This window comes from Ceratotherium simum, chromosome 8 (genome assembly GCF_057802395.1).
Source record: "Ceratotherium simum simum isolate JZ-2026a chromosome 8, ASM5780239v1, whole genome shotgun sequence".
NCBI classification, from domain to species: domain Eukaryota; kingdom Metazoa; phylum Chordata; class Mammalia; order Perissodactyla; family Rhinocerotidae; genus Ceratotherium; species Ceratotherium simum.
The window spans coordinates 20,680,987-20,689,466 of NC_141907.1; positions in this window are offsets into that span (position 1 = coordinate 20,680,987).

Here is an 8,480-nt window from a genome sequence, read left to right on the forward strand (position 1 = left end):
ACTTGTCCACAGGAATTACACAGGAGTGGGGGAGGGAGAGGGCTGTGAAGCCAGGCAGTCTGATGCCGGACCCTTGCTTTTAGCCACTGCACCGGCTACCTTTCTGGGGTCTGTGTTGTTCCCAGACAGGGCTCTCCCTCCCCATCCTGGCTGCCTTGCCCACGGCCCTGCTCCCTGAGCGCAGTCTCCCTGCAGTGGCGTGACCACCCTACTGTCCGTGTGGCACCGACTGACAATGACGACCGGCTTCCACTTGCGCTGAGCTTCGTTCTTGCCAGAGCTCCTTCATTCATAATCGCTGTAGCTCCGTGAGGAAACAGGCCGTGGGAGGGAGTGACGCTTTTTGTTTCTGCAGACACGGGAGTGGTGTGTGGCAGCGCTGGGGATCAGAACCCCAAATTCTGACCCCGAGATTAGAGTGGTTTCCTCCAAGACAACACCGCCCACAGCCAGTCTCTCTCTTTGCCTCCCGAGGAGGTTCGTGTGTGTGTTCAGGTCTCAGAGAGACAGAGCTGTGTTCTTTCTCCAGAAAGGTTATAGAGGGGAAGCTGCCCACTGTACTTGGGCTGTGAACCTTCTCTGTCCCATTTCCCAATTCATCGAGATTGTTTTGCATTTTGTTGGTCTACAGACTTCCAGTAGGTAAAGGCTTTCATGGAAAATGGAAAGCTGGTGAGCTCGGGGAGAGGCAGAGAAATGATCTTCAGAGAAACGATCTTCAGAATGGGCCGAGCAGAGGGCACATTTGCAGTTTGCAGTAGGGAAACGATTCAAAACACAGAATACTCCGTTGTGAACACGGTGAGAAACACCGTGACTCCGTGAAATCCAGACCAGAAAAACACATTTGGCCCAGTAATTGTGGGCTAGGAACTATAATAAATGCAGTGTCAAGAAAATAACAGGTCTTCTGGTTTTACACCAAATAGCTCAGAGCATCACATGCCAATTATCCTATTTACTCATCCAACATGTAAAAGGGAATGGATGGGGTGAGACAGTCTTAGGTGGAGCAGGAAATGTAATAATGTAGTTTCCACTGGAGAAATGGAAGTTGAAGGAACAAATTTGCAAATTGCCTCAGCAATTTGGTTAAAACTTGAGCCTTAGATCTCTCAAATTTCTGACCCAGTACTTTTCACTCCCCTTAGTTCCAATATTAGTTAGCGCAGTGGCCTGTTGATGTTTAATTAAATGTAACGCTAATTTACAACTAGTCTTGCTCTGGGCTGGGCAACAGGCAGGTGATACGTACCACCTGGTCCAGCCCGTTTCCCCAAGCTGGAGAGATGGATGACGGTTTGCTGCCAGAAGGTAGTTGAGAAGATGACACTACACAAAATCACTAGAAAAGAAAACGAAGATGGTGTGTTTTATGTGTTGAAGCAAAACAGAAGGGAGTGGTGCTGCTCTGGGGGAGACGTATAGGACATGTGTCCACCTAATTTAGAAGACTAAAGATTTGCTGTCCCTTGCCTTCCCTCCATCGGTCCCAGAGTCCAATTCAAATGCTTTTTCAAAGCTTCCCTTCACTCCTCCCAGCCCCACCACCTCAGCCCCAGGCTGCAGTCATCTCTGCCCTCAACAGATTTCTCACCATGACCATTGTGCTTACTGACAGCTAACTACTGGTGAGGACCTGGACTAAATGCACTAGGGTATTAACTTGTTCAGCTGCCCCCGCCCCATCACCCATAAGAAAGGAAGCATTATTAATCTCTTTGTCCTGAGGAGGATGGAGAGGCCCAGAGGGGTTAGGTAACTTGCCCAAGGTCACACAGCTAGTGAGGGGTGGGGCCCAAGTTCTAGGTCATACACTGCACTCTGACATCAACCACCTGCTCCCTTTACTTATAAATAATGTACATTCCTCTTCTGGCATGTGAACCTAGGGCTGCCTGGATGTAAATTCTAGGTAAAGATCTGTGCCCTGCGAGAAGCCCTGTGCCCGAAATTGATGGAGGTTGGGCACCAAGTCCTGTTTGGGGAGCCATAGCGCCCCCTGGTGCCTGAGAAGTCTAACTGTACCCCAAGCCGGGCACCGCCAAGGCTCCCAGCCCTCAGGACCAGGTCTGCAGAGCTGAACCACCCAAGGTAGGAGGGAGCTGCTCCCCACAGCTGTGGCCATGCGCGTTTCTGAAGGTGCTCTGTGCGAATGCCACAATCCAGGAAGCCCAGGCACAACATGGGCTTTCTGGCTGATGCTGGGTCGCCAGGCAGTGCTCTGCGAGGCCTCCCCACAGGGAGACCCTGTGGAAGGGTCCCCAGCAGGAGACAGTGTTCCTAAGATCTTCTTGGCTTGCCAGTTGGAGGATGGTCGGGAGTCCCTGCAGAGGGCAGCAGTTTGCTTGTTTGTGCTGTTCCTGCCAGGTCGGCTTCATGACATGTGGGTTTGACACAGGGCCTCATACTCTGAAGGGCCCAGGCTTGGTGCAGTGCTCTGTGGAAATAAATGAAAACCAACCAAATGAGAACAAGCAAAGGCTGATTATTCTGAGCTTGCTACAGCAAGGGAGGCAGTCACTGCATTTTGGCAGAGACTGAAAGGCAGGCAGAGGGGGTGGGAACGCTTTATAGTGGAGAAAGGGGGAGGCTTCCGGTGTGCCCTGATGGGAGGCTGTTGGCCCTGGGAAGCTGGAGGCGGGCTAACTAGAAGCGGGGCATCCCTGTGATTGGTTAGGGGTGTATATTGAGCTGTCTCTGGTTGGTCCTGAGTTGGAAGCAGAGACAAAAATTAAGGAAGCTGTCAGTTACTGATCAAGTCCTGGCCATTTGGGGCTGATTGTTAGAGGGATTATTATTTGCCTTCCTGGATTGTCACTAGAGATGGCAGCCTGACTTTCTACAAGAAAGGGTTGTATAAATCAGCCTGGCTTCTTGGGCTGGTTGTTGTAGATAAGGAGTTGGTTTCCTGGGCAGGTTGCTGCAGGCTGTGTGTCAGAGTTCTGTTTTTATATCTGGTCTGGCTGTTGACTGTTTGTGTATTCAGTCTCTCACCCTGCTGTTGCCATCTTGAAATTCTTGACAAGGGGCCTCATCTTTTCATTTCATGCTGGGCCCATTCCTGCGTTCATCTTTGGACTCACGTCTAAGGAAGACTTCACGTGTTTTGAGTAGAGCCTGATCTAGCTGTAGTTTTCAAACTTTTACTTAGAACGGGAGATGGTGTTCACCAAGTCCTGAGGGCCTCCTCCGGGAACAGGGTTCAAACCCCCAGGAGAAAGTCCTCAGGGCCTTGCTGACGAGCCTGTTTCCTTCTCAAGCTGGCAGCCCCTCTGTTGTGTTTTGTCCATCTTGGTATGGCCAAGGTATTCTGGGCAGTGTGGGTATTCAGTGAGCGCAGGCCAAAAGAAACTTCTACCTTGGGTCAAATCTCACTAATTTGGATCCTGTTAATTTTAAATAGCGAAGTTTTGGTCTATTTTTGAAAAAAAGATTTGCTAAGCATATGACTGTGCAAAAAGCTTGCAGAGAGGAAGGCAATATTTAATCTATCAAGAGCAAAATTTTCAAGGACTTAATCAGCATTGTGTAATACAAAACCAATGAGTTACCTTATAAATGTAAAATCTAATTTCAATGCATTCGTTGCTGTTCACGTGTTGGAGGAGGTCAACAAGAGGACGTGACCACTGGTTGACCCTCGAGGTGGACCTGGGCAATTAGAGACTCCTCAACCCCTCCCTTGGCCTTGGAATGTATGTTTTCTTCCCACCGTTCCCACACTAGGAGCTGTATCAAGGACACAGCCTTGAGAGAGTAAGGTGTTGTTGAGACCATCTGGAAGGCGTATGTGACTGAAACTAGTTTAGGCCTCGATATAAACTTCTAAGATTCTGGCAGGCGGATGTGGAGATCTTCTTGTCTTACAGCCACTCAAGACAAGCCTCGTATGTAAGTTCCTTTGCTTCTTAAAGCTGCCACCTACCCATCTGGAGTGGTCTCCCTCTTTCTTCAGTTTCTTCTTGCCCTCCATGTTGGGGGGTTGGTTTCGAATTTCACCCAGGATCTCCTGAGGTTGCAAACCAGCATCGCCAAAGTAGCTCCTCCAGCTCACTACTTGTAGACTTGTCAAGGCGCTCCAAAATACTCAAAAGCAAGAAAATGGAATCTTTTTATAATGATTTGCTAATTTTGGCTCAATGCCAAAAGGCAGACTGGCTTTTTCAACTCTTGCACTGAGGGCTCTTTTGAGTTGTTCTCGCTGCTCCCATCGCAGGTTTCCTAGAGTACACCCAGCCTGCATGGGGTTTCCCTGCAGTACTTGCTCCCTCCCTTCCCTTGTTGGGACAGGTCCCTCTGCCCTGGCGTCTCACCTCCCTGCACAAGGCTGCCTGCCGCCTTGGAGCAGTTCCTCATCCCCTCCCCAAGTCCTGACAAAAAGCTCCGGGGGCAGACAGAACCAGCTGCCAGGCCACACTCTACCACTTAGTAGCCATGAGACCTTACCTAGGCTATTTAACCTCCAGATCCTCATCTTTCTCACCTGTGATGCGGGGATAGTGAGCCTACCCCGCATGGGGTCCAGGCAAGGGCTAAAGGGGATAATGTTCATGTACGGAATTACCATGTGCTGGCCCAGGTCCACACTCAATAAACCCAGCCATTGTTACCCTCACGCCCTGACATGGTTAGCGCTAGCTTTTCATCACCATCGCCTCATGGCTTTGGTTAAATTTTTCTTTCTGGTCAAAGAAAATTTCCTCCTTTAAGTATCACCTCAGACATCAGCTCTGGCTTTGCCTGCCCTCCAGATTCTCAAAGGATGATCGCTTTTCTCCACTGAGGGTATTCAAGAGAGTATGACACAGGGGCTGTTGGCAGCTGCCAAGAAGGTCTTTCCTAAACTTTTGGAAAAACAGTAACATGGGCTGGAGTAAAAGTGTGTGCTCCCAAGGTGGCCCAAGCAAGCGGGAAGAGCTCATTTGCATGAAGACTGTTTTGGAAGACGTCCTTCTGCTCTCCAGTCATGCCCCTACAGCAGACTGGTGGGGAAGGGCCGTGGACACAGTCAATGGGGACTAATCACCACCAGCTGCGGCACCGCTGCCTCACTCCACTCCCGGCTTTCCTCCCTGCTTCTCCTTCTGACACTGGCAGTTTGAAGACTATTGTGTCTGGCTGGTACCTGCGTAGGTGACTCATGGGACAATGCAATCAGGACACTTTTGCAAACACCTGGTGCTTACCTTGGTTCCGAGTGGCCGGAGAAACACAATAAGGGCTCACTAAATGCCCTCCCTGGCTGTGTGCCCCACTGCCCTGGTTTCTTGGTGACCTTGATGCCTCCTGCCCTGCCTTCAATACTTTGCGCTCTTCACAAAGGTCTCCAGGAAGCCTGAGGAACACTTGAATTATGGACCAGAAAACAAGATTGAGATGTAGTTTTTTTGACTGAACCAAACCCAAGAGTTTTTGAACCAAAGGTTTTTCAAATATGAGTACCAGCTTATAATCGGTGGGGAGAGGACCATAGAAAATGTATTACACAAAACAAGAGGAGACTTTTGACCTGCTGCAGCTGGCCCTGGAGCTGTCACAGCGGGAGGCCTGCACCCCCTTCACCATCACCCCGGAGTTCATGTCACCTCTGTTTCCTGGATCCCGTATCTTCCTCTTTCTAAGTCAACACCCCTGTTTGGGGGGAGCACATTTTCCAGAAGCTTCCTGAGAAAGGGTACATGGGAGTAAACTTTCTGAGACGTCTTATCTCTGAAAATGTCTTTGTTCTGTTCTGACATCTATTGATAGCATGGTTGGGTGCACATTTCGAGGTTAGAAATCATTTCTCCTCAGAATTTTGAGGGCATTGCTCCTTTATCTTCTAGCTGTCCGTGTTGCCAGTGACCTGTCCTTCATCTGTGGTGACCTGGTTCTTGGTTTTGTTTCTGTTTTCTCCTCTGGATGCATTTAGAATCACCCCTTTTTCTCCAGTATTCTGAGATTTCACAATGATGTGTCTTCATGTGGGACTATTTTCATTCACTTACTGGGCTCTTAATGGACTTTCATCTGGAAAGTCATGCCCACAATTTACAAATAATAATAAAATAAACAATACACTTTGCTGTAAATTCTATATGGCCAATTGATTCTCATAGAATGCTTTCATTTTTTGTTGTTATTGTTGAACTCTTGTACTGTAACCAGCCTTTGGTTGCAATTTAAGCATGATTTGACAAAATCAGACTATGAATAAATACCTGTTTATTACCCAGTTCAGCAAAGCAGGTGGTCATCTCATTGATGAAGGAGTGTACTCCCGATACGAATGTTATTTAAATTTTGGTTTATGTTAAGGAGTAAGACAAAAGTCAGACAACAAAGATGTTGGACCTCACAGACACAGCAGGCATAAATAACCTCAAAAGCATGGATAATAGTAACATGTTAGAAAATGGAATAAAATTTTGTAAAGTAATTAGGAAGTGATAAATTTTGAGTATTCATTACGTTTGCTTTTAATGCAGTTTACTTGTTAGTTTGTATAGTTTTAAATAGCGGCTGTATTTAGCAACCGGCTTGAAAAATTCCTGAAAATGGAAAAAGCGGCTCTCACAAGCCTGGACAAGACTGCTCTAGCTCGCCTTATGTCCTTCAAGCTTGGGGTTGTGTGTTCAGTTTCCTTCTCTCAACATTATCTTCGGGAGATTCATCTGTATTGTGTGTGGCAACAATCTGTTATTCTCATTGCCTTATCATATTGCATTGAATGAAGAGACCACAATTTATTTATCTATTCTGTTGATGGGCACTGAGTTGTTTTCAGTTGGGGCTATTAGGAATAAAATTGCTATGACATTCTTGTGCATGTATTTTGGTTACCATATACAAGCATTTCTGTTGGTATATACCTAGGAGCGGGTCATAAGGTGTATGCTAACCGTTTTTCACAATGGTTGTACTCATTCACACCCTCACCAGCAGGGTATGAGTGTTTCAGTTGCACCGTCTCTTTGCCAAGACTTGGTATTGCCTGTCTCTTTCATTTTAGCCATTCTGTTTGGTGTGTAGTGGTATCACATTGTGATTTCACTTGCTTTTGCATATGACTTATGAAACGGAACATCTTTTCATATTTTATTGGCCATTTATAAATCTTCTTTTGTGAAGAGCTTGTGCTAAGGTCTTGCCTGGGGGAGAAGGAAGCGGAGGGAGGCCAGAGATGGACCCAGGTAAAGCAAGGAGAACTTTGGGGCCACCATTTTATTGAAAACTTTTGGTATCTGCAAGGACTGACCCCAGGGCCACTGGGAAACAACACCTTGTTATTCTGAGATGTCCATAACTGCAGAATTCTGTTGTATGACGTGGTGCCTGCCAGAAGGCTCTCTCTCTCTCTCTCTCAAGTGAGCTGGAATACATAAGGAATGTGATAGCTAATTAGGGAATGTGTCCCAGTCTGACTCACTTAAAGGCTGGTGTTTGTCCTAGGCCATTGGAATTTCTAGCTCCCACCACTGTTTCTAACAGAGCTTGACTCTACAATACCCTATAGCCATTGACCATAGCCTTATTGAACCTATATGAATCAGCCCCTTAGGGCCCATATTTGGTTAGAGGCAGCATAATCCTCTCCACTTATACTGAGTCTCATTTAAGTATCTTTTGCACTCTGCAATGTTTATAAAGATGATGAAATTCAACACCCCTCTTCTTCTTCTCTATAATTCAACTTAACCAGATAATTTTCCCCTCTCAAGGTCTGCTGCTGTGTAGATGGAAAAGCTCCCAGTGCCGTATCTAACTAGCTGTGTGGTTTTGAGTAAGCCACTTTATCTTTCTGCCACTCAGCCTGTTCACCTATAAAATGGGTATATCCACCTCACAAGGATAGGATTCTATCAGATAATTGATGCAAAAGCAAACCATGAACCTTAGGTTACTGGAAAAATGTAGATTATTATTTACATTAAAGTTTGGATTTGATATATTTAGTCATGCAAACCTATGAGAGGGCACCTTAGCGAAGTGTAGGCCTTGGGGGCCAGAGGCCATGGACGGTGTGGGGAAGGAAGTAAGAGTGACATAAGTAGACTCTGGAAAGCCACAACAAAATTTCAATCTCTGGCTGGCTTGCAGCAAAAGCAGGAGGCTGAGTATCTGAGTTGGTGAACTGGCCAATGTAGAAATTCATCCAAGCCCTGGAGGGAGGCATACATTTAGTTGGGTATCAGATTGGTCTCTATGGTATTTAGCTAAACCCCTCATGGTACCTGCAGCTTTAATTTCATAGTTGTAGGTCTGAAAGAAGCATTAGGCCCAATATTACTTCTCTTGCTTTTTTAAAGATTACCTTCTTCTTCAACATCATCACCACCATCACCATCATCACCATCATCACCTTAATCCTGGTCTTTGCCCACCTGTCCAAGAGTCTTGTAATCTCTTTGCCCTTTTTTAGGAGTGAAAAAATTGTCTTTAAAAATCACAATTTACAATGAGAAATACAATTTTCTAGCAATCCAGAGACTCGTGTC